General features: G+C 36.3%; 1 protein-coding gene across 2 annotated transcripts in view; it reads left to right on the forward strand.

Annotated features, from left to right (window-relative positions):
* The first annotated feature begins 2,692 nt into the window (after positions 1 to 2,692).
* RNF13 (ring finger protein 13) overlaps positions 2,693 to 26,001 on the forward strand; it is a 118,762-nt gene continuing 95,453 nt past the window's right edge. The window contains exon 1 of one of the 2 annotated variants that reach the window (XM_045539454.1): positions 2,693 to 3,340. The gene's annotated coding sequence lies outside the window, so the exon portion shown is untranslated. Of the gene's footprint in view, positions 3,341 to 4,088; positions 4,320 to 26,001 lie in introns of those variants that run through there. The other variant, XM_045539456.1, reaches the window with a different exon arrangement.

A 26,001-nucleotide genomic window follows, 5' to 3' on the forward strand; every position in this document is an offset into this window, starting at 1 on the left:
AATCCACACTCCTATAAGTTCTTTCATCTTTATATTACATTATGTCATATGAATTTTTCATGCTTATTTTGTAATAACTTTGTTAGCAAATAGAGGAAGACTGCCTCTCAGTGCCCCCAAATAAGAAAGGAAGAGTTGAAATTGGATGTCAATCATCTTAGATATAAGAGAGGGAAGCAATTCATTTTACATAAAACAATGAGTAGATCACTTTCATTTTTTAAGGTATTTAACCTTAAGCATACCTCTTTTTGTCTGATCTTTCTTAGTTCCTTGATAATAAACTTTGTTGAAAATCTCTTCTGACTGATACCTGTCTCCTGGTGTTAACTTTTCAATTACTGTTAATAACTTACTAAGTGAACCTATTCATTAATTTGGAACTTGGCAAAGAAATTAGAGTCTTTTCTAATCTTTGGCTAAAAATTCCCTGAAGTAATTTTTATAAGTTCTGTTTGGTATTTATTCACATTTGCCTACTCCATATTTATATGGATCCTTTATGGATTCTATTACTTCTTTTTTCACAGTAATAATCTTATTTTTTGTTTTCAAAATGAAAATAGCTTTTTATCTGATTCTAAAATTACTTTTTTCTTTTTTTTTTTTTTTTTTTTTTTTTGAGACAGAGTCTCACTTTGTTGCCCGGGCTAGAGTGAGTGCCGTGGCGTCAGCCTAGCTCACAGCAATCTCAGACTCCTGGGCTTAAGCGATCCTACTGCCTCAGCCTCCCGAGTAGCTGGGACTACAGGCATGAGCCACCATGCCCGGCTAATTTTTTTGTATATATATTTTTAGTTGGCCAGATAATTTCTTTCTATTTTTAGTAGAGACGGGGTCTCACTCTTGCTCAGGCTGGTCTCGAACTCCTGACCTCGAGCGATCCACCCGCCTTGGCCTCCCAGAGCTAGGATTACAGGCGTGAGCCACCGCGCCCGGCCTACTTTTTTCCCCTGATTCTAAACATGACAATGCCTAGAATCGGTTAATGTTTCTGATTGATTTTAGTGCTTAAGGAGACTGCCTGCATTCTTTTCAGTATTTAGGGAGAACTATTTCTAAGCCATTTTAGACAATTAAGTAATTGGGTATCTGTATTTTTTATTGTGGTTGTTGTTTTACAATATTTTGGAAGTAGGAGATTCTATAATTACTTTTACATGCTATCTGTTTGTACTTTTTAGGGAGATTAAAAAAATCTGTTAGATACAAAACACTGAAAGCACATTTCCTTTTATTTATTTTTATAATATAAAAGGATAATTAATGGTATATTAGTATTATGTGCCCTATTAACCCTTCCTGTTCTTGAAAACTGTAATTAAGATACGTCAACCTTACTGTCTAACTCACTTTTAAAAAAATTTGTACATTTTTCCAATCTATTTTTTTCCAATTTGCCTCTATTCAACACGAGTGGGGATAATAAATGTTTTTGTTGGGTGTAGCAAAATTAGTCTGCCTAAATGCAGTGCAAATAACACATTATCTTGTTCATAACTGGGAGAACTATACCTATTGTGATCTGTAGAGTAGATTAAAGCCAGAAGTAAAATGTTCTATACTCCAGGTGCCTTTATTTAAGGAATAAGCAAAGCTCGTCTCTATGCTTTTTTTAAGTCTGTAAAATGCAATTTTTTAATTTTACTATTTTTGATGTCATGCAAGAAACCTCTGATTTAATATACAAACCAATTTAAGATAATGTAATGAAAAATGCTTATGTATTGTAAGTGTTTATATTAATTAAACTAGCCTTCTTAGTAATATTCCCAATCCTGACTTTCATTTATAACTTTCCTAAAGGCAAAACTGTGTATTATTTAAGTATTGAATGTCTTCACAACCAATGAAAAGTTAAGAATACATAGAATATATGGTCATAGGATACATAGAAGAGGAAAGTACTTGATGGCTTTTATTTATTGTATTTAATAATTTGAGTTTTAAACTTTTTATTTGAATTTTATTTGAGTGCACAATATTCACAAGGTTCAAAAATCAAAAGGTACAAAAGGACACACAGTAGGGAAGGAGTCTTTCCTCCATTCTTGTGTCCCAGCTACTCTGCTCTCCCCAAGCAATCAAGTTACAGGTTACATCCAATGGTATTTATTGTACTGATATTCTATGTGATAGCCTCCATCCTCCTCCCTTAAAAAAGATGATGAAGGATTTGAAGCCTGTAAAGGCCTTATCACTTGGAAGCCAAAGTGGGACCAGAATCTGTTTCCTGAGGTTTTAGTTCAGGATGCTGCAATCTTTGCACTAAGCCACACTGCCTCTTTGAAGTGGCGAGTTAGCAACTGGTTAATCAGCGTGGATAGTCCAATTTGGTAATATGTTTCGATTGATTTAAGATTGGGACAAACTGAAGGAGGAAGGCTTACCAGAAGGGCAGCAGGGAACCAGAGTTTTGGAACATCAAAAGAAGGCAAAGGTTTCAAAAGGCTGACCCAGGGGCTGAATCACAGGGTTTGACTCTTGCTGAGCCCCTAGGGATGCGCATGTCGGGGCCAGAGTGCTGATGTCAGCGCGGCTCCGAGCCAGGCCTCGGGGGATTCGTATTCAGGCCTCGGGCCATTCACACCTCTAACAACGCGACCCGGACTTTTAAGGCGATTGCCTCGGTCCTACCCACCCCGATCCCCAGCCTGGGCACGGTGCAGAGGGGACGAGCCCTTGCCCGCACCTCTTTAGCCACTCCGGTGAGTGTAGTGCAGGGAAAAGCGCGTCGGTGCCACAGCCAGGCCCGCGCAGGGGCAGGCTGCCAGGTGGGTCTCGGGCTACTTTGGCCCAACAGCCGGAGCGGATCAGGCCCACCCGCCCTGGCTGCCTGGTCCCGCGCCCTCCGCACCCTACGACCTCTGCTCCTGGGGGTACACGGCCGGCGGCAGGCGCCCCCAACCAATCCACTCTGCCAGCCTGCTCCCTGCCCTGCCAAGAGCAGCTTCTTCAGCCGCGCTCCAGTTCCTCAGATGCTCGCCCCACCCTGCCCTTCGCTTCCCTTCCAGGGTAGGCCGATCACGCGGCCAAGAACGAGACTCGCAACCTGGGCATTTCTCCTAGCCGGGCTGCAGCCAGCAGCGAGACCCGGCGTGAGAGTGGGAAGGAGCCTTAACAGGCAACTCTGTGACCCAATGGCTTTTCTCTGCCTTCGAGTGCGGACCAATGAAGCTAGTGGGGCGGGACTTCCGCCTAGCCTCGGTGTTGTCGTCCCCGCTCCGACTCCGGGCTGTGGGGGTCGGTGCGGATACACAGTCATGAAGTCGGGGTAGGGACTTCTCCCGCAGCGACGCGGCCGGCGAGCCTGTTTGTGTTCCCGGGGCCGGGCTTCCAGGTAAGAACCTGTCCGGCTCCGTGGCGGCCGGGCGGCGGGTTGTCGGGCGGCCCAAAGAACACACCAACCCCCTTGTTGGCCCTGGAGCTCCGAGTCGGCCCTGCTACTGAAGTCTTTGCTGCTGCTCCCAAGCTGGGCACTGAGTAAATTAGGCTTTTTTGCAAAAGGAATAAACAGTAGCTTTGCCCTCGGAGGACAGAGTCTCCCCTGCTTCCCCATCCCGCGAGTTTGTATGTGTCTAAAGTTGTTGGGTTATACGTTGTGCTTCTTAAATTCCCTTCCTGAGACGACAGGAGCCTGGAAAGCTGTTTGGAAGGCTTCTCTTGGTTTAGCACTTGCCTCAAAGTCCTCGAGCGAAATCGCTTGACTTAGTTGCGTGGGCTATTTTGTCTTTGAGGAAGAGGGCAGTCACTTCCTTTCTTTCTTATCCTCCACCGCCTTTTGCTTTCCCTGGACGTTCGGATTGCAGGATGGGACGTGACCCTGTTAAGGCCAAACACCATGTCTCTGCCCTCTTAGCGTCAGCAGCTGTGCCAGGACGCTCATTGAGTTGACCTGCACTGATTAAAGAACTCTGCCCCAGAGAGAGAGAGAGTGGACAGACACCGAAGCCAAGCGATAGTATCCCAGAAGCACTCACACAACTTTGGTGGCAGACACTGAGCATTCTCTGCTAGCATTTGGTAAATTCCTCTGTTTTGTCCTAACCTGGCTGTAGTAAATTTACAAACTATCCTTTCATCCTTAGTTTCAGCACCGTGGGCAGCTGCTCATGTCCTCTGTTGTTGCCCCAAACCTGCCCGGCCACTACTATTCGTCAATGATGCAGCAGAACAGCAAAACTAATGCATTCCTTTCAACAAAGATGTGTTGTTCTCCAAGGAGAACATCTGCAGTCTTTGATACATTGATACAATATAAATAAGCAAGATGGGTGTTCCTCCAAAGTGTTCTTGTAGAGAAAGCATCACGATTTAAGGTAGGACTTTAAAGGGTTTAAACTATTTAAGCACAATTTTTAATGAGTCGAGGAGATCAGCGCCATCTCAAAGTAACAAAACTGGACAGTGGTAGCAGTTAAAAAGAACTTTTAAGAAGTGTAGTGCAGTGCTGTAGTGCAGGACCCATTGGGATTCATTAATGGATTTTGGGATCAATTTGATACATTGACATAAGCATTAAAATGAAAGGAAGAAAGAAAGAAAAAGCGTCAGAGGATGTTCTATGGAATAAAAATAGATATTATTTCAAGAGACTTTTGTTTCAGTTTCTTTTAATATGTGTGTGTCAAGATGAAGGTGGAAATGTAAAGTGTATTTTCATGGATTATGGCAAAAAACAAATGTTTCAAAATACTAGATCCCAAATTTGGGAGTCAGGCTGGGTTCAGAGCTCTGCCACTTACTAATTTTGTGACATCATCTGTAAATAAGAGTTGTTCTGAGGATTAAATGAAATAAAATTTGTTACATAGTAAAGCCTCAAAGTTTTTTTTTTTTGTTTGTTTGCTTGTTTTTTTGGAAACTATTGGCAAGAAACACAGTTATTTCTCTCTGTAAGGAATGACAGCTGTTTATTAATATATTTTTTGCCTGTGCCTTTGAAGTCAGGCAGCTTGATATCTTGTCTCCATGTATAATGTGAATCATGTGGACAAAATCTTGGTTTGAGAGATTTAATACTGAAGGGTTTGGGATAAGTTCTCATCTATTCTTGTTTAAAGCTCATTTCTCTCAAGAATTTTGGAGGTGCCTAAATTGTTGGTAGCGTTCAGCTCCCTTCCCTTGATATTTTTCTGCATCCCAGGGTAATGTAGATTTATCAGAAGCTTTTCAGGAGCTAATTTTAGCAAAGTGAGGATAGGACTAGGAGTATGACTATAGGGGTAGATTTATGTCTTTGCATTAAGTTGAATAGGAAGGCATTTTGTGTTTTATAGTTCTTGCCATAAAAATGTGTGAAATGAAATGGCCTGGTCAAATATCATGGTATGGTTTGCCCACTTCATGTTCGTGTGACCTAAAAGTTGTTGGCATTTAAATGAAAAGTATGATTCTGGACATTTTAAAATCTGGGAATGAATAATGTTTAGCAGAAGGCAAAATGAATTTGAATCAAAAAGTGCTTTTTGCCATTTGGCATGTTGCTACCATATGGCATTGTGTTTGGTAGTTTCACGTGACATAAAAAGGGGAAGCAAGCTAGTAAGCATTATTAGTTTTCTCAAAAGAGGAAACAGAATTAGGAGATAAGTGAATTCCTTTTAATAAAGCGTGGTGGTGACTTGTTTAAAAATTTATGTATTCTGCAGATATTTTTTGAGCATATGTCAGAAATATAGTACACAAAAGTTGATTGGGAACAATGAGAGCATATGATAGGTATTGTTTAAAGTTTACATATCATAGCACATAAATAACAACAAAACAGTAATAATAGTTAACATTGATTGGTTATCATGGGGCAAATACAGTTCTAAGCACTTTATATCATCTTGTGTAATTCTCACAGTTGTCGAGGTGGTAGAAGTACACCTACCCCTTTTTATAGTTGGAAAACTAAGGCATCATAGATATATAACTTGCCGAATTCACACGGGTAGTTAGTGGAGTAGCTGGAATTTAAACCCAGGTATGTTGACTATATAAAGCCTGTCCCTCTTATGTCATGTTTCATCAGAAAATACAGAATGCTGTGGGGCCAGTTTGGATTCTTACTTGCTGGTGACCTTGGATAAGTTCCTCCTCAGTTTCCTTAACTCCTTCCTCAGTGTATTTTTCTGGAGATTAGGATGATTTGTTAAGTACTAGACAGTATGTGTTCAGTAAATGATGTGCCTCAGTGTTTTCCTTTTATTGAGGAAGTGGTCATTTGAAGGATTGTTAGCAGTTGGAGGAGGGTAGGAGAAGATAGTTCCACGTAAGGACACTACCCAAGCAAAGGTACAGAGGTAGGAAAAGCAGAGTACATTTGCTAAGAATGTATGTTTAAGGAACAGGATGGTAAAGATAGATGGATACAGGTTATGGAAATCCTTAAATGCCAGACTAAGGATTTTTTATATGATTTTTAGTTAAGAAGAACCCCTCTTTATGGATATTAAGGATATTAATTTGAGAAACAGATCCAGTAAAGGAGTAGAAGCCTAGAGGCAGGAATATCATGGAGTTTAATTACAGTAATTAAGGCAAGAAGTAATGATTGTAGTGAAGAGTATAGATCTGAAAAATGTTGACATTGACATTGGGAACTGAATTAAGTACAGGCCTAAGACATTTTTGAGAGGTCAGTGGTACTATTAACAGAAATAAGGATATCATGGAGAACAGAGGGAATTTTTTTTTTTTTTTTTTTTTGGCTTCTGATGTGTGTCTAGTGGATTAGAGAGTTTAGACTTGGAGCTGGGGAGTTGTTCAGAAATTTGGAAATGTAACATGAAAACTGGAAAGCTCCGTGTAATTCTGTAAAAATGGAAGAGACCAAATGCTCACATTGTGAGGAAATGGCCTAAGGCAATTAGGCTTGTGGATCAAAGTTTCAGGAGTGTTGCAACTCCTGAAATTTCTCAGAAGTGCAACTTTCTCACTTTATAAAGATGTACCCATTCTTTTTCCATGTAGTATAATTTGGTCTGTGTCCTGGGAGATCAGGAGGTATAGTGGGAAGGGAAAATTTTGTAAACCTAGCAAGTCTCCCATTATAGCTTCAAAAGAGAGCCAGTAAATTGGAAGCTAAGGATTCTTACACTAAGAACTTTGGGAGAGGCTGTGATTTTTGTATAGTCTCAGGCATTTATAAACGTAGGTTGAATGTTGAATTGTTCTGACATCTCTAAATTTGTTATATTTGTTATCCTCCTTTGTTACCCTGAGTTGATAATAGCAAAACCTTTGAAATCAGAGAAACTGTGTGCTTGTTATGGAGGACAGCGTAAGAAGGGAGGTGGGCAGCTAGAGAGATTGTATTTTACCCATAGCTAAGATTATGGGAGAACAGCCTCAAAGGATAGGAGGAAAAGGCTCCATGGTGTGATGGGAAGAATAGAGATTCTATGAATGAATCCCTGTGCTAACCATTCTCTGGTTTCAGTTTTCCAATTCTGTAAAATGATGTTGATGATAATACCAATTCTGAGAGTTGTTTTGAAAATTAGAGCTAATATATGAAAAGTGCCTGGTACGTGGTAGATGATAATTGAGATGTTTTTGTTACCATCATTATCTTCATAAATGAGGGCAAACACAGAGATTCCAAGACCTATTGTAAGAATGAAAGAAAAGTATCCGGAGACCCCTTGCACTTGAAAAAAGGCTCAGGACTAAGTAGTAGAAAGGCCTGTAGGTTTCCTTTCTTTGCAGATTTTCTAGTGTTTGGTTCAATTGGGTAGGGCATGATGTTAAATTAAGTAGTAAAATCTATCCAACTCTGAACTATTTTTAGCTCCTGTCACACAATGAAACAAAAATTGTGTTGTTGAGCGTGAGAAGAACAAGGAAAGGTTTACATACTCTGTCATATATTGTTGGAAATATTACTTGAATCCTGCTTACGGGTTTTTCAATAGTATTTATTCACTCAACAGACATTTATTTATTTTTTCATCTGGGAAGTCTTTATTTCACCTTCAATTTTGAAAGATTGATTTATTCAATATAGGATTTTTGATTGACGTTTGTTTTGAGCACTAGGAATATGTTATCCCACTGCTTTCTGGCCTTTATTGTTTCAGCTGGGAACTCAGCTATTAATCTTATTGGGGTTCCCTGATAAGTGATGCATTATTTTTCTCTTCTTACTGCTTTTAAGATATTCTCCTAGTTTTCTACTTTCAGCATTTTTACTATAATGTGTCTGTGGTATCTTTGCATTTATCCCGCTAGGAGTTCATTGTACTTTTTGGATAAATAAGTTATTGTTTCTCAATAAATGTGATAAGTTTTTGGCCATTATTTCTTTGAAAATATTTTCTGTTCCTCTCTCTCTTTATGGTACTTCCATTTTGTATTTAGTGATGCATTTAATAATAGTCCATATTTCTCTGGGTGCTCATTTTTCTTCATTATTTTTTCTCTCTGTTCTTTGTCTTGTGTAATCTCTATTGATCTGTCTTCAAGTCTGCTAATTCATTCTTCTGCCAGTTTTTTTTCTTTTAGTAGATTTAGGAGATACAAGTGTTTTTTGATATATGGATGAATTGTATAGTGGTGAAGTCAGGGCTTTTAGTGTAGCTGTCATCTGAATAGTATACATTGTACCTGATAGGTAATTTTTGATTCTTCACCAACATACCTCCTTCTGAGTCTCCAAAGTCTATTATATCACTCTGTATGACCATGTATACCCATTGCTTAGCTCTCTTTATGAGTGAATACATGTGGTATTTGTTTTTCCATTCCTGAGATACCTCACTTAGGATAATGGCTTCCAGTTCCATCCAAATTGCTGTGAAAGACATTATTTCATTCTTTTTTGTGGCTGAGTAGTACTCCATAGTATATATACACACCACACTTTCTTTATCAACTCATCAGTTGACGGGCACTTAGGTTGATTCCATATCTTTGCAATTCCATATCTTTCCATATCTTTGAATTGCACTATGGTAAACATGTGAGTTTATGTGTCTTTTTTATATAATGACTTCTTTTCCTTTGGGTAGATACACAGTAGTGGGATTGCTGGATTGAGTGATAGGTCTACTTTTAGTTCTTTGAGAAATCTCCATACTGTTTTCCATAGAGGTTGCACTAATTTACATTCTACCAACTGTGTATAAGCATTCCCTTTTCACCATATCCATACCAACATCTATTGTTTTTTGACTCTTTAATAATGGCCATTCTGACAGGGGTAAGGTGGTATTAATTTGCACTTTCCTTAACAGATATCTGTTAAGTACCTTCTATGTCAGGCACTCTTCTAAAGAGACAAAAATTCTTGCCCTCATGGAGCTTATCTTCTAGTGGGAGAAATAAGGTGCATTTTCATGATAGAAAGTAATTAAGTTTTTCTTGTACTGTGTACTTATAAATATTTAAGCAGATAACAATCATGAGTACTATACCAGATTATAACTAATTTTGTAGAGGAAGGGACCACATCTTCTCATGTTTGTCTTCCCCTTTCCCCCTTTCTCCCAGTGGAATAACTTAGATGTATGTCATGCTCAGTAAATGTGAGTGCTCAGTAAATGTTATGACAAGGAGAAGGAGACTGTGTTAAGTCAGGGCTTAGATCTTAAGGATAGAGGAATCAGTTAAATGCAGCAAGTATTAAGGACCCATGAACTCACTAGATTGAGGGTGGGAGAAAAGAGAAGTGTGCTATGAATTGCCTGCCTTGTCTATGAGATTGGAATGGAAATAAAGTTATATTGTAGCTGAGAGTATCAACATTAAGGGAATCTGGGTGTTACCCAACTTGCCCATTAATTAGCTAGGTGACTTTGCATAAATAACTTCACCTCTCAGTTCATTTCCTCATCTGTAGATAACGTTGTTCAAATTTTCGAGTTAAAATCTGCTTTTAAGACTTCTTTATAAAATGTCTATTGTACTAATGCGTCACTTTACTAACATAGATAATATAGAACTGATAAGCTTCCATTGAATAAGCATTGAGCTAAATTTCTACTCTTAGTTAATGAACTAGATGTTTTAAAAAAGATACCTACAAAATTAATGTATTTGATGCTATTTACTAATAAGACTGCATTGTAATTTTTAAAAATAGTGCAGCTGGTGGAGTTGGACGTGATGGCTCATGCCTATAATCCCAGTGCTTTGGGAGGAGGAAGGAAGAGGATCATTTGAGGCCAGGAGTTTGAGACCAGCCTGGACAACATAGCGAGACCCCCTTTCTACAAATAAAAATAAAATTAGTAGGGTGTGGTGACATGCACCTATAGTACCAGCTACTCAGGAGGCTGAGGCAGAAGGAATGATTGAGCCCAGGAATTCGAGGTTACAGTGAGTTATCATCGTGCCACTGCATTCCAACCTGGGCAACAGGGTGAGACCCTGTCTCTAAATAAATAAATAAGCAAAATACAGCCTAATATATAATTTTCTCCTTTCCCATTATGTAAAGAAAAAGTAAGCCGTAGTATTTTAGATCTTAATAATGGATCATAATAGTTATTCACACTTTCAAACTTTATACAATAGTCAGTTGCCTCTGAGTATTGTGCTGTGCTAGGTACTGTATACAGACTCAGAAAATATATAGTTCCTAACTTTAAGGAGCTTAAAGAATAATGGGAGTGATGAACAATTTAGTTGTTACATTGTGGTGGCATAGAGAAGCACATAATGAGAGGCTGGGAGAAGAGAAAGTTCATATGGTTAGAGGAAAGACTGGAAGAATGGCAAGGAACTAAACTGGAGACATAGACAGGAGCCAGTTTATGAAGAACTGTGCTTAGTCACAATTTAGTTCTAAACTTTATTCTGAAAGCTGTTTATTCTGTTAAGGAATTTTATGCAGGGAGTAGCATGATCAGGCATTTTTATATCTATCTTTACATTCCTCTTAAAAGAACATGATCCATAGGAAAATATTTATTATTTCTAATTATTTTTCAATGGTGTAGACATTTTTGGAGAGATCAGTCTTTTAGCTCAGAAATAGAGTGTGAAGTACATTGTTAATTTTAGGGTATCAATGATCATGAATATTCAGGCATTGAAACACTTAAAATGTTCATAACTATATTCATGTAAATTGAAAAGAAGACTGAAAATTTGGGATATTTTGCTCATTGATATAAGAGAGCTTCTAGTCAGCTACAAGAATTTGGTTTAAAATCATTTCTAAGGGGTTAGAAATTTGTTGAAGTTTAATTGATTGGATATAAGTGTAGTTCAGGCTCAGTTTCTAATCATCGAGGTGGATAGTTAAACTTTATAGGGAGAATGAATTTCCAATGGGAAATAATCCCACTGAGGAACTAGTGATAGATGGATATTTCTGAATCAAGAAATGAGAGATTAGGAGTTGAACTTCCATTTTACTTAGATGTAAAACAACTCATTAAATGTTGAAGAATATTTTATCTGCCTAATTACTGTGTATGTAATTTACACATTTGATCTTCAAAAAGGAAAAACTGTTTGCAATTTACACATTTATCCAACATGAATTATAGATGTTAATTATTTTTTTCTTGAAAAATATTTGAAGTAAAATTCATGTAATGTAATTAACCATTTTAAAGCAAACAATTTAGTGGCATTTAGTATATTTGCAATGGTGTGCAAGCACCACTTCTATCTAGTTTCAAAATATTTTTATCACCCAAAGTAAAATCCCATACCCATTAAGCAGTTACTCTCATTCCCTGGATGCCCCTAGCCCATGGCAACCACCAATATACTTTCTGTTTCTATGGATTTACTTATTCTGTGTATTTCATATAAATGGAATCATTCAACATGTGACCTGTGCCTGGTTTAGCAAAATATTTTCGAGGTACACCCACGTTGTAGTATGTATCAGTACTTACTTCCTTTTTTACAGCTAAAGAATATTTCATTGTGTGTATATATCAGTTTGTTTATCTCTTCATCTATTTGTTGATAGATATTTGGGTTGTTTCCACCTTTTGGCTATGGTGAATAGTGTTGCTGTGAGCATTTGTGTCCAAAGATTTGTTTGAGTACCTGCTTTCACTTCTCTGAGTGTATACCAAGAATGGAATTTCTTGGTTTTATGATAATCCTGGTTAGCTTTTTGAGGACCTGCCAAACTTCTTTCCACAGTGGCTAAACCAGTTTACATTCCCACCAGCAATGTGTGAGGGTTCCAATTTCTCTGCATCTTTGCCAACACTTATTTTATGTTTTAAAAAGATCATTATTATTGCCATCCTCATGGGTATGAAGTGATATCTCACTGTGCTTTTGATTTGCATTTCCCTGATGACTAATGATGTTGAGCACCTTTTCATGTACTTGTTGGCCATTTGTATATCTAATTTGGAGAAGTGTCTATTCATGTTCTTTGCCCTTTTTAAAAATTGGGTTGTCTTTTTATTGAGTTGTGTTTTTTTATATTCTGGATACTAGACCCTTACCAAATGCATGATGTGCAAATGTTTTCTTACATTGTGTGGGTTTTTTTTTTTTTTTCGTTTCTCGATAATGCTCTTTGATATGTAAAAGTTTTTAATTTGGATGAAGTTCAATGTGTTTGTTAATTTTTGTTATTCATGCTTTTGAGGTCATATCTAAGAATTCATTGCCAAATCTCAGGTCATGAATATTAACCCTTATGTTTTCTTCTAAGAGTTTTATAATTTTAGCTCTTATATTTGGGTCACTGATCCATTTTGCATTAATTTTTATGTATGATATGAGTTAGGGTTACAACATCATTGTCTTGCATGTGAATATCCAGTTGCCCAGTACCACTTATTGAAGAGACTGTTCTTTCCCTATTGAATGGTCTTGGCATCTTTATTGAAAATCAATTTGTCATAGATGTATGGGTTTATTTATGGACTCTCAGTTCGACTTTGGTCTATGTATCTATCCTTGTGCCAGTACCATACTATTTTGATTACTGTAGATTTATAGTAAAATTTCAAAATTGGGAAATTTGAATCCTCCAGCTTTGTTCTTTTTAAAAAATATGTTGCCTATTCAGAGACCCTTGCAATTCCATATGAATTTGAGGATCCACTTTTCCATCTCTGCATACAAGGCCATTGGATTTTTGATAGGTAATATATTGAATCTGTAGATTGCTTTGGGAAGTATTGCCATCTTAACAATATTAAGTAGTCTAATATGTGGATGTGTCTTTGATTTTTTTCAGCAATGTTTTTGTATATTATAGTTTTCAGTGTATAAAAAAGTCGTCTTTGTCAAATTTATTCCTGAGGATTTTATTTTTTGGATATTATTATAAATGAAAGTTTTTCGTTTTTTGTTTTTTTTTTGAGACAGAGTGTCCCTTTGTTGTCCGGGCTAGAGTGAGTGCCGTGGCATCAGCCTAGCTCACAGCAACCTCAAACTCCTGGGCTTAAGCAATCCTACTGCCTCAGCCTCCCTAGTAGCTGGGACTACAGGCATGCGCCACCATGCCCGGCTAATTTTTTCTATGTATATTTTAGTTGGCCAGATAATTTCATTCTATTTTTAGTAGACACGGGGGTCTCGCTCTTGCTCAGGCTGGTCTCGAACTCCTGACCTCGAGCGATCCACCCGCCTCGGCCTCCCAGAGTGCTAGGATTACAGGCGTGAGCCACCGCGCCCGGCCGAAAGTTTTTCTTAATTTCATTTTTGGATTGTTCATTGCTGGTCTATAGAAACAACTGATTTTTCCGTGTAATATTAATTGCTTTTAACAATCATTTACTTTCTGTTTTACTTATACAAGTTGATCACTTAGGTAAATAAAGTAGAAAGTCAAACATTAAAGAATTTCAGCTATATGATGTATGATTATCCTGAATATGAAGAGTATGTAGCATCTTTTTAGCATAGTGTTGCACAATTGTCTTATTATACGTGTACTATTACTTTCCTGCTATCATGTTACATAGTTACATGTATTTGGCCATTATAAAAGAAGATAGAACATTTTATTTTCTTTAGGTTTGGAAAAAGGTACCAATACATAATTTGTTTTCAAATTTTTTTTTTTTTGGTGACTTCATTCTAATGTTATGGAGAAAGCTACAGGGATAAACCATATTTATCACAGAGTCTGATTCAGAGATCTATGAATAATAAAGTTAAGACTGGAATGGAAGCTGATTTGAACATTTAATTATCATAATATATATTCATTTATCTTAATTTTCCTTGAAGTTTACAAATATTTAGTCTTAAAATTTCATTATGAAGATGTGAACAATTTTAACGTCATAAGTAATTAAAGAAATGCAAAATTTATACAATACTTGGATGATCTGAGAATGGTGGGATTTCATTATACAGAACTTTATTTGAATCTTAGCTTCACTATTTAAAAAGTAAGCGATATTGGGCAAATGACGTAAAAGTAAGAGCAAATACTTATAAAGTGCTTGCCATATGTAAGCATTATTATAAGCACTTTCTTATTGATCTGAGTCTTATTTTCTTTATGGAAAGACAGTGGAACCTACTTCATAGAGTTGTGAGAATTAAAAGAAATAATGTATATTAAGCATTCAATAAACATTAGCTATTTTTATCATTTATAATTTTACTAACACCAACAAAGATGAAAAAATGATAATGAAATGCATATTTACTTGGAAATATAAATAGGAACATTCATTCTGGAAAGCAATTTGAGAATGAATATATGTTAAGTCTTAAAAAGTTTCTTTGGGCCGGGCGCGGTGGCTCATGCCTGTAATCCTAGCACTCTGGGAGGCCGAGGCGGGTGGATCGCTCGAGGTCAGGAGTTCGAGACCAGCCTGAGCAAGAGCAAGACCCCGTGTCTACTAAAAATAGAAAGAAATTATCTGGCCAACTAAAATATATATAGAAAAAATTAGCTGGGCATGGTGGCGCATGCCTGTAGTCCCAGCTACTGCGGAGGCTGAGGCAGTAGGATTGCTTAAGCCCAGGAGTTTGAGGTTGCTGTGAGCTAGGCTGACGCCACGGCACTCACTCTAGCCAGGGCAACAAAGCGACACTCTGTCTCAAAAAAAAAAAAAAATGTTTCTTTGATTTAGCGATTCCACATCTAGGAAACTAGTCTGAGAAGATAATCAGAAATGTGGAAAGGGATTTATATTTACCATACAATTATTTGTAACTGAAATAGTTGGATTCGACTTAATATTGTAATATTGTACAGTAAGAGAATATAGTTAGACAAAGTTGTGATCCAGCCATGTAATGCAATACTATGTAGCTGTTAACATAATAGTTATGAAGAGTTTTAATAACAAGCTAAAATGTTTGATAAATTTGAAGTAAAAAAAAAGCCATACAAATCATAATACAGTATGATACAAGTGATGTAAAATATGCGTGGAAAAAAGACTTAGTCATGGTTGGATCAGGGAAGCAGAACCGTTGTGATACAAGTGATATAGAATAAAGGATTAAAATTTAGGAAGTTGTGGCGGTCCATTAAGATGCATATACCAGGCTGTTGCCTTTGTGTCTGGTGTGGTGGGGGAGCTGGGTTGTTTATAGGTGAGCTGGATGGCAGTTAGGGAGGAAAGCTGAAAGTGAGGTTGGAAGAGCAAGGATCTATAGGAACCTGTGAGAATAAATTGCAGCACACAAGTGCAAACACTCATTTCTGTGAATGTTAAAATTATGCATAATCAAGTTTTTCTTTATACTTTCCAATGAGCATTATCTTTAGTATTAGAAAAAAATCATAAAAGTTTTATTAGATAGCAATATAATAAACACTATATATAGATTAGAGGCTAATTATGGTAGCATTAACTTTACAGTAAATGATGAAATCAGGGTTAGAACTTTGATCCCTATATTACAGCTTTCCTTATAGTCTTTGCACTTAACTTTGAAAGCTAAATTCAGCCGGGTGTGGTGGTTTATGCCTGTAATCCTAGAACTCTGGGAGGCCAAGGCAGGAGGATTGCTTGAGCTCAGGAGTTCTAGACCAGCCTGAGCAAGAATGAGACCCTGTCTCTACTAAAAATAAAAAAATTAGCTGGGTGTCATGGCCTGTGCCTGTAGTCCCAGCTCCTCGGGAAGCTGAGGCAGGAGGATCGCTTAAACCCAGGAGTTTGAGGTTGCAGTCAGCTATGATGATGCCACTGCATTCTACCCTGGGCGATAGAGAGGTACTCTGTCTCAAAAAAAAAAAAAAAAAAACTAAATTCAGTTTATCAGGTTCTGGGAGAATCCACAGTGATTTTTATATCTGGTAAATTTTCAGTAATCTGTAGTTACTGAATCTGTAGCTACTGATATTAGACTAGCTTCAAATAATTTATTTTGAACTTTGGAAGACATTGTATAATACAAATAAAATAATGGTTTTTAAATTTTGAAATAATTACAAAGTTACAGGAAAGTTGTAAAAACAGTACAGAGATCTTTTTTCCCTAAGTCATTTGAGAGAAAGTTGTTGTCCTGATGCTCTATAATCCCCAAATATGTTAGTGTGAGGTTCCTATAGACAAGAATATTCTCCTTGCAGAAATGGCTGACTTTAGGGTTGGGACAGGAAAAGTACAAGGTGGGATTGGAAAATCTTGTGCCAGAAAACAAGCACTCAAGAGTGATGGGAACATGTTACAAAGACACAGAGACCAGATTTAATGAGCCTCCACTGGCTAAATTGGGGACAGTTGGGCATCAAAATAATAATACTGTAGCAGATTGTAACCCATTGAATAAATCAGTACTTCTGATTCCATACTGATACAAATAAATACATGAATAAATTGAAATTTTGATTAGAAATGGGATAATTACTGTGGTAGACAGAATATTGACCCCCCACAAAGATGTCCATATCACAATACCTGCAACCTATATGTTATCTTGTATGAGAAAAGGAACTTTGTGGTATGATTAAGACCTTGGGGTAGGAAGATTATCCAGTATTATGCAGGTGGGCCCAGTGTAATCACAAGCTTCCTCATAACTGGAAGACAGGCAGAAGAGGAGTTTGGAAAAATGTGATTTGAGAAGAAATCAATCCACCACTGCTGGCTTTGAAGATGGAGGAAGGGGCCACAAGCCAAGAAATGTGGGTAGTCTCCAGAAGTTGATAGGTATAACAATCAAATTGTTGTATAATTTAAAATATTTTCATTTAAAAACATACATGGATAATAGTCTAGGCTAGAGTAGAAAAAAAAATTTTTTTTAAGAGATGGAGTCTCACTGTGTTGCCCATACCAGATGCAGTTAACTATTCACAGGCACAATCATAGTGCACTATAGTTTTGAACTCCTGGGCTCAGGTGATCCCCCTACTTTAGCGTCCCAGATAGCTAGGACTACAAGTGTGCACCACTATGCATATGGCTCTACAATAGAAATTTGTGTGACTTTTAAAAAATAAACGATACTACTGTGGTGGTGTTACAGACTCAGCTCCCTCGATGACACACTAATGGCCATGGATTCACTTTAGTCTTTTCCCTAGTGTTAAGTGAGAGAAGCACTGCTGTGTTTAAATACTGCTAAGAACAGAAAGGTAATTGTATCAATTATTAATTTATTATTTCTCTGCTCCAAACTCATCCCTTGATACCTACTCTATGATAATGGACTGGACTCTGAACATTTCTCTTTTATGAAGAACATGATGTTAAACTTTATCAGACGTTAGAGAATGGTGATTTTTTTCTTCCTAGTTCCTGTGAGCTGTGTTTTGCTTTTTCTTGTTCCTGCTGCATGATCTTTCAGCAAGTGCATATGGTGGGGACATCCAGTGGTGCTCTGACTAGCCCATGTGCCCAGAGTGCACAAGTCCTTGGTGATCTCACACCCCACACCAGGCTTGGTGACTGCTTTGCCACGACCTTTTTGATATGGACACTGTGTACTACAGGCCTTATGGATGAAGTGCTTTGACTACCTCTGTCTGCCTTGGCTTGTCTTTACCTCAGGGAATTGTTTTCTGCAACTCTCTTGATATAGATACTGCACATTCTAGGCCTTGTGCCTGCAGCAGTGCCCTGAGTACCTCTGTACACCTACCAATCAGCCTCAGCTTGTCTGCACTTCAGAGGATTGTTTCCTACTTGCCTGGCAACTTTGGACCAGCTCTGGTCTGGTCAACCTAGTGAAATTCTCTTTTATTTAATGTGCTTCAGCCATAACCTGCTCTGATGAGGACTGAACTCGAGCCTCAGGGAGAGGACCCCTCTTCCAAGTTTGCCTTTTTGGAATAACTCCTTCCTCCTTACTCTCCTATCATAGTTTATAATTCCTTTAAAAAAGTGAAAACAGCTTTATTGACTTGTGTTAATAATTGACATGTAATAAACTGTGCATATTTAAAGTGTATACTTTGATAAATTCTAACATAACCATGAAACCATCACCATGATAAAGTTAATGAACATATCCATCACTCCCAGAAGTCTCCTCATGCCCCACTGTAATTCTTCTCTCTTGCCCCTTCCCACCTCTCTTTATATTTATTGTCCTCTCATAGCTTAATAATTATTTATATTAAACATTTTTTGTTTAATTTACTGTATAGTTTCTTTCTCTTGATTGAACCCCTACTGGTATGGAATTGGTGTCTGGAGTGGTTCCAGGAGATAGATCTAAAAATATGAGTTTTTGGCATTGGTTTGGTTATGCCTCTGTACCTGAGCACAGTGCTGAGCAACTTGTCAGAGGAAAATGGGATGCTAGTAATCCATGACATAACAATTAATTAAGCTATCACTTAATGTGATAGTTTATGTGGTTATTTATTGCCAACTGATGCATATACCTTGGAGCCCAAGTGGCTGCTACATTTGACATTTAAGGCAATAATGATAACTATTAATATAAGGACTGTGGTGTGGGATAGAATCTTTTGAATGTAATTGAGGACTTAGAGAAAGAAAATGACAGCTCGGATTTGTAAACTCCTTGTTTAAGTTCTGCCCACATTTACTCTTTTTTGATTGCACATTTTACTTCAAAAGAAATCATTTCATCTCCAAATTGTGAATAGACTTATGAATTAAAATCCTTGTTGCTTGCTCATTAAAAAAGTGTTTTTCTGTATAAAAGTAATGCACACTTTGAAAACTGGAGCAAGTGGAACGGATTTCTGTTAAGATTTCTGCTTTTTTTCCTCACTAGTCTTTTGTATAGTATATTTATAGAAAATGAAATAGGCTTTGAAAGGTTTTAATTTTTTATTCTGAAACATGCAGATAAATATAAAGAAAATAATAAAAACTATATAAAATCTCACCACTCAGAGTTCACATGTATTAACAAATTGTTTTATTCTTTACATACTATTTGTGTGTTTTTGAATATTAAACTATAGTTGGCCTTCTGTATCTGTGGGTTCCACATGGGTGGATTTTACCAATATTCAAAATATTTGAAAAAAAAATGGATGGTTACATCTGTACTGAACATGTAAAGACTTTTTTTTGTTATTTCATAAACAATACAGTATAACAACTATTTACATAGCATTTACATTGTATTAGTTATTATAAGTATTATATGTATAAGTTATTAAAAGATGATTTAAAGTGTATGGGAGGATGTGCATAGGTTATATGCAAATACTACGCCATTTTATATAAGGAACTTGAGCATCTGTGGATTTTGGTATTCATGTAGGGGGCACCTGAAACCAATCTCCCACAGATACTGAGGGATGACTGTATATAAAAAAATATATATAAAGTTTTAATATTAACATTTTTAATGTTAAAGTATTAAATGATTTTTTAAAGCATAGTTAGCAGGTTGCCACATTCAGAGGCTCTGAAGATGTTATCAAGAGAGGCTGTGTCTACATTAATTCTATAAATATTAAGTACCTAATACATGTTAGGTACTGTTTAGGTACTTGTGATATCCATAAAATTAAAGATTCCTGTCTTTGAGGAGTATATATTAATATTTTTGTGACAGAGATGGACACTGAACAATGAACATAACAATTATGAAAATTATATTAATAATATGATAGAAAGTCATGAGTATAGTGATAAATAAAAGCAGAGGAGGTTAAGAGGGGTGAGGCATGGTAGGTACATAGGCAGGTTGCAAACACTTGCCAAGGGAGAGTGAGGTATAAAAAAGGCCAGTAACAGAGCTGTGGGGTAATACTTTAAAGAAAACAGTGGTTATAATCAATAGAAATGGTATAACTTGATCTGGTGCTCCATACTTCTCCACCACGCACATAATAGGTGAAATTTCATACTTACCACTCAAACTGTGAATGGGTGTTGGATATGTTCTGCTTTTTGTTCAGGAATTGTGCATAAATTAAACAAGGAGGATTTGGGATAGGGATGATAAGTAGGGGAATTAGTTCATTTATTCAGTCAGTTAGCTTTTAGCTCCTACACATAAAATGGAATCCCCTAAAATAGGGAAACTGGAATGACAGTGCAAGTTACTTTTTCCCTGTGTTGTTTTTGTTTGATTTTACAAGGTGGTTTTGAGGATTAGAAGGGAAAACATTCATGTCACATGCTTAGTTAACACAGTGCTTGGCATAAAATTAAGTTTTCTGTCAATGTTGGCTATAGTGATGATGGTGACATTTGTGTGAAGCATCATAAAAATAAAAAATTCTGGTTCAGATTGATTGATACTTTCAAATCAAGTACACTGGGCATGATATTTTTTATAACCAAGAAAACCAGAATTTTCTACCATCTTTTCCTAAATGATGCTTCAGATTGTGATATTCATGAAAGCAATTTCATTGTCAATTGTCTTTTTCTTGTTTGCTTTGTAGCTTATTGCTAGGGTTGGCAACCCTACGGTACTGGTGACAACAGTCATGAAGTGTGTTTTTGTTAGCCCTCCTATTTCTCTCTTTTTTTCCTGCTTTTCCTTCTCTAGTTTGACTATCCACTGTCATGGACTTGCAATAAGTTTATGAATAATGACTTGATACACCACTTGCCAATCCTTGGGTTGAAAACAGTGTTTTCCAAATTTGACTTGATCGTGAGGATTAACTAGAGAACAGTTTTAAAAAGTCAAATTATAGGTTTTCTGTGTGAATTTCCAGGGGAGGGGCCTGGGAATATTTATTTTTATCACAGGCCCTGGGTGATTGGTGATATACTGCCCTACAGTGTATTTTCCAGACTCCTCTGGTGATAAGAATCACATGGAGCACAGGTTAATAATATGAGTCATATAGATTACCATATCCTGTCTCATATTCACTGAATGAGAAGCTATAACTTTGGGGATAAATGGGAGTCTGGTTTTTAACGTTTGCTTATTTGTTGACTCACTTTGTTTGTGTGATCTTGGTAGACTTCTGTTTGCCAGCTTTTCAAAATATTTCCTTGTAGTCAGAAAAACAAAACAACAAAAACCTTTGTTTTGAATGCCAAGGTGCTTTGTTTTTATTTTTTTTCTTTTTAAAAATGGTTAGAGAGCATAGATACAGAAGAGTGCATGAAGCATTTGTGTACAGTTTAAATAATAGTTAAAAAGCAAGCTCCTATCTCACCACAGCCCAGGTCACGATACAGAATATTGCTGGCCTCCCAGAAGCACTATTTCCCTGATCACATTCCCCTTTGTCACTTCATTTCTATGAAGATTACTTCTTCTCTTTTCTTTATGTTTTTATCTCTTAAATGTGAATCTGTATATAATATCATTTATTTTGAATTTTAAAGAGCTTCATATGAATGGAATTGTAGTGTTTGCATTCTCTGTGACTTGTGTCTTTTGCTCCACTTTATTCTTGTGAGATATATCCATGTTGGTCATGTAGCTGTTATTCATTTCAGTTACTCTAGAGAATTCTATTATATGCATATTCCACAATTTAGTAATTCCACTTGTTAAAGAAAAAATTATTCAATGACACTTACTAAAGCACAGTAAGGAAGACTATTTAGAACCATTTTAATAGGTACAGTGACCACTACAATAGTATCTTATAGTGGAGGAGAGAGATTGGACTCAATTCCGAATACAGCATGAGTAAGTGGGAATTTATAGCGAAGGAGCAGAGTGGGGGTCAGTGGTTATGGAAAATTACTAAGAAAAAACATCAGGGGTAACGGGGATTCTGGCTAAACTGACCTAACTGCATTCTTGCTGAAGATAGGCCAGGGTGATAATATATCACCTGCGGGATGGTGGAGGATGAGGAACCTGATCAGATATAGACAGTGATCAGATACTGAGGATGGGTGTTTTTGCTAAGCTGATTTAGCAGGGTTCTTTGCTAAAACTGGATCTGATAAGGAACTGCACAGATGGGCTAGGAGAAGATTCAGAAGCCTGACTAAAGTTTAACCAAGCAAAGAATCTTTCTCATACTTTAATGAATAATGCTTAATAATGTTTAATATCAAAAAGGACAACTGGTACCTATGTCTGCATAAGGTCAAGGGTACATTTTGGGGAAGAACAGGACATGAGTTCTGTCATTTAACAGTAGAAATATCTTTGATCATATTATGGTTAGTATTTTGAAGGAAATAATTAAGTATTGTTTTCCTGGGGGAAGAAAAGGCAGCATGAGTATATGCAATGACAACAGTTGGTATGAAGGCCCTAGGGTTGGAAAGAATTTTTTGTCTTACAGAAACCTATCTTTTAAAATTAAAAATTTGTTCATTTTGTTTCATTTGTTTAAAATGTCAAATTGTAAAACTGGTGTATAGCTGAAAAAATTTTGATTTGGTTGACAGCAGTCAAAAGTCTTGGATAAGATTTGTTTTGAGTTTGGATGGCTTCACATTAGAGGAATTAGCTGGGCAAGCTTCTGTTTCTTGGCAAAAAAACTGGGCATTTTTTATTTCCTTAAAATGTAAAGCCTTGTTGTTTTTATTCTGTTTTATTTGCTGCTGTGACACTTGTGACAACTTCTGAGCCATTCTTTCTAGAAACTTTAAAAAACTATACTTTATGGGAATTTAACTATAGTAGATGTTAGTAGTTCTAGTTGTCAGAATTCCTGAAAATCATGAGTGTTTTAAGGAACACCGTGAAGTTATTGATATATTCAAGTGTTGTATCAACTGAGAAAACTATTTTGGAGGAAATTTTATGGTACCATATATATTTAGTATGCATATATTACCACGATCACATTTGTAGGGAAAATAACCTATTAAATGAAATGTGACTATTATAAATTAGTTAACTAATTGTTTATTTTTTCTGTTGGTGCTTGGTACAGCATACATTCTTCTGATGCTTATTGTAGTATGAAATACATTTATTGAGAGAAAAGTTGAAATTACTCTCCATTTACTCTTTTTGCAATTTAGGAAAAGATTACATTTATTTTAGCAGTGGAGTGTTTTTGTTCAATTTTTGAGATGCCGGTAATGCTCAGAAATTTAGCTTGAGAACCAGTGGAATATGAGCTTGTAGGATTTCCTATGGATATGGGTGGCTGTTTCATGAGTGTTATTTGGCACTGAAGCAGTTGACATCAAACTGTTGAGTCATCTTCAGAATTAAAAGGAATTTCCTGAAAGTAATGTTGGTCTTAAACACTAAGTGCCACCAACATTCTTAAAATGAAATTATAAAATGCAATTTTGTGCAGAGGATTGTGTAGTATTGCTACAGATTTAAATGTGAAGTTAGGATTTCCTGTAATGTTTGGGAAATTTTTAAATTTTGCAATTACCAGGCCAGCCTTAGATGACTGACTGTCATTGTGCTCTAAAGCCATACAAATAATCACATGTGCCAGCCAGGGTACTCAAGTTCTTAAAAATGGGGCCAAGAGAAAATCAACAAAACCAAGAGTTGGTTCTTCAAAAAGATAAAAAAAATTTAATAAATCTTAGCTAGAATGATTAAGAAAAAAAGAGAGAAGACTCAAATAACTAAAATCAGAAATGAAAGAGGGAGAATAACTACCAATTTTAGAGAAACAAAAAGGGTTTTGAAAGAGTACCATGAACAGTTGTATGCCATGAAATCAGGTAACCTAGATGAAATGGACAACTTAATAGAAACACACAACCTACCAATACTGAATCATGAAGAAATAGAAAATATGAACAGATACATAACTAGTAAGGCAATTGAAGCAGTGATCAAAAATGTTCCAAGAAAGAAAGGCCCAGATAGCTTCACTGGAGATTTCTATGAAATGTTTAAAAAAGAAGCAACACTAGTTCTTCTCAAGCTCTTCCCAAAATACTGAAAAGGAGAGAGCACTTTCTAACTCATTCTAAGTTGTCAAAATTACCCTGATACCAAAGTCAGGCAAAGACATTACAAAAAAAGAAAACTAGGCCAATATCCTTTATGACCATTGGGATCAATAAAATCTAGTAAAATGGATTCAACAGCACATTGAAAGAATTATACACCATGACCACATGGGGCATATTCCTGGAATGCAAGGATGGTTCAACATACAAAAAGTAATCAATGTAATACATCACATAACAGAATGAAGGGGAAAATACACATGATCATTTCAGTTGATGCAGAAAAAGCATTTGATAAAATTCAATAACGTTTCATGATAAAAACACTCAATAAACTGAAAATAGAAGGAAACTTACTCAACATAAAGGCCATATGTGAAAAACACACATCTAACATCATCATCAGTAGTAAAAGACTGAAAGCTTTTTTTCTAAGATGAGGAACAAGACAAGGATTGCTATTTTTGCCACTTCTATTCATCATGTTACTGGAAGTACCTACCAGAGCAATTAGACAAGACAAAGACATAAAAGGCATCCAAATTGGAAAGGAAGAAATAAAATTATTTTTGTTAGCAGATGACATAATCTTATATTTAGAAAACCTGAAAGACTCCACAAAAGAAAAAAACCCTGTTAGAACTGATAAATGAATTCAGCAAAGTTGCACAATGCAAAATCAACACACAAAATCAGTTGCATTACTATATACTAACAATGAACAATCCAGAAATGAAATTAAAAACAATTCCATCTCTCTACCCATGCCTATGAAAAAAAAAAAAAAGAAAACAATTCCATTTACAATAGCAAGAAAAAGAATAAAATACTAAGGAATAATTCAACCAAGGAAGCAAAAGACTTTGTACACTGAAAACTATAAAATGTTTCTAAAAGAAATTTTAAAAGACATAAATAAATGGATAGTCACCCCATGTTGAGAAATTGATAGACTTAATATTATTAAAATGTGAATACTGCCCAAAGCAATGTACAGATTCAATGCAATCCCTATCAAAATCCCAATGATAGTTTTTACAGAAATAGAAAAATCCATGCTAAGCTTCATATGGACTCTCAAGGAACCCCTAAATAATGAGAACAATATTGGAAAAGAACAAAACTGGAAATCTCATTTTCCTCTTTTCAAAACTTACTACAGAGATGCAGTAATTAATATTGTGTGGTCCTAGCACAAAGACAGACAAATAGAACAATGAAATAAAGTATAGAGCCCAGAAACAAAGCCCCACATATATGATCAACTGATTTTTGACAAGAGTGCCAAGACCATTCAGTGGGGAAAGGAGTTGTACACACAGTCTTTTCAACAAATGGTACTGGGAAAACTGAGTATGCACATGCAAAAGAATGAAGTTGGACTCATACTTTATACCTTATGCAAAAATAACTCAAAATGGGTCAAAGACCTAAGCATAAGAGCTTATATATGACTATTAGAAGAAAACACAGGGACAAATCTTCATGACATTGGAATTGGCAATAACTTCTTGGATATGACACCAAAAGCACAGGAAGCAAAAGAAAAAATAGCTAATTTTGACTTCATGAAAATTAAAAACTTTTGTGTCCCAGTGGGGAAGAGAGATCAAAAAGTTTAGAAAACCTATTCAGGAAAATAATCTATGAAAACTTCCCAAGTCTAGCAAGAGAGTTAGACATCCAGATACAGGAGGCCCGGTGATCTCCAGACATATATATTACAAAAAGGACTTCACCACATCATATTATAACCAGAATGTCTAATGTCAAAGTGAAAGAAAGAATTTTAAAATTAGCAAGAGGAAAGTGTCTAGTCACTTTAAAAAACTTCATCAGACTAACAGCAGACTTCTTGGCAGAAAACTTA

The sequence above is a fragment of the Lemur catta genome, chromosome 1, assembly GCF_020740605.2.
Source record: "Lemur catta isolate mLemCat1 chromosome 1, mLemCat1.pri, whole genome shotgun sequence".
Lineage (NCBI taxonomy): Eukaryota > Metazoa > Chordata > Mammalia > Primates > Lemuridae > Lemur > Lemur catta.